Raw genomic sequence first — 1,455 nt, 5'->3', positions numbered from 1 at the left:
TGTGACAGGAAAGTATTTTAGGACGAATATAAGACCTATATCGGCGATGTTTCGCTTGTCGTAGCACAGGTTTCCGTCGATTTCCGTAAAAAACTTATTTTTTTCAATAAGTAATGAGAGCGAAAGAGACTAAGAGAAAGCGATTGTATGACGAGGGAGTTCTTTTGAAGTTACCGTGCATGGGACGCATTGATGTACATGTGTGTGTGTTGTGTTTGATGGAGTGTGGGAGACAGACAGTATGTTGTGTAAGTGAAGTGCTTCTGTTAGTGTGTGTGAAGTGACAGAGAGAGTAATGTGTGAAAGAGAGAGATAACTGAAATTTTTTACTACGGTTTATGTGTATATGTATGTATGCATGTATGTTGTGTGTGTGTATGTAGTGTGTGTGTATGTATGTATGGCCGATTCAGTGTTTACATTTTTTACGGAAATCGACGGAAACGTGTGCTACGACAAGCGAAACATCGCCCCTATATCCAAGTAGCAGAAAGATCGCCCAAAAGTGTATATAGATATTTAAATGTATTTATATATTCATCTATACACAGATGTATGTATAATGTGTGTGTATATATTTCCATACACATAACCATTCACTCCGCACAAAGTTTTTTAGGACGAAAATAGATCTAAAGTTATCTCTAAGTAGCACAGAGATCGCCCAAAAGTGTATATAGATATATAAATGTATTTATATATTCATCTATGCACACATGTATGTATAACGTGTGTGTATATATTTCCATAGAGGTAACCATTCACTCCATACAAAGTTTTTTAGCACGAAAATAAGATCTAAAGTTATCTCTAAGAAACAGAAAGATCGCCCAAAAGTGTATATAGATATTTAATGTATTTATATATTCATCTATACACACATGTATGTATAATGTGCGTGTATATATTTCCATAGAGGTAACCATTCAATCCATACAAAGTTTTTTAGGACGAAAATATTTATATATAAAAGAAGGTTGTGTGTCTGTCTACTCCGATTTAGATTCCTAACTACTCCCACATTTTTGCGATGCAGTTTAAACCAAAACCGGGTATCTTATAGTCGTGATTCATATCGAGCCCTTCTGGGTATTAGCCGCGTCTACGATGAGTCAATGATTTTACAAATAATTACCATCATTTTTTTTCATTTTATGCATATTTTTAAAAATAAACGGAAGTAACTCTCAAACTTCACACCAATATGCGTGCTCATATGCGACGTAATATCACATCAGCAGCATTTCCTCACACCCTCCTTGCACTTGGCGAAGGCAAAATACCAGGGGATGAAAATGGTAATATTGCCATCGATTCCATTTGTACCATTGTTAAGACGCCTTCTGATCTCAGAGATGCAGTGTTCCCAGATCTACAAGCTAATTATCAGAATATGGATTGGATTGGCAAAAAGGCTATACTGGCCCCGAGGAATAAAACTGTTCACCATATTAA

The sequence above is a fragment of the Octopus sinensis genome, linkage group LG25 (assembly GCF_006345805.1).
Source record: "Octopus sinensis linkage group LG25, ASM634580v1, whole genome shotgun sequence".
Lineage (NCBI taxonomy): Eukaryota > Metazoa > Mollusca > Cephalopoda > Octopoda > Octopodidae > Octopus > Octopus sinensis.
This window is presented reverse-complemented; position numbering follows the sequence as displayed.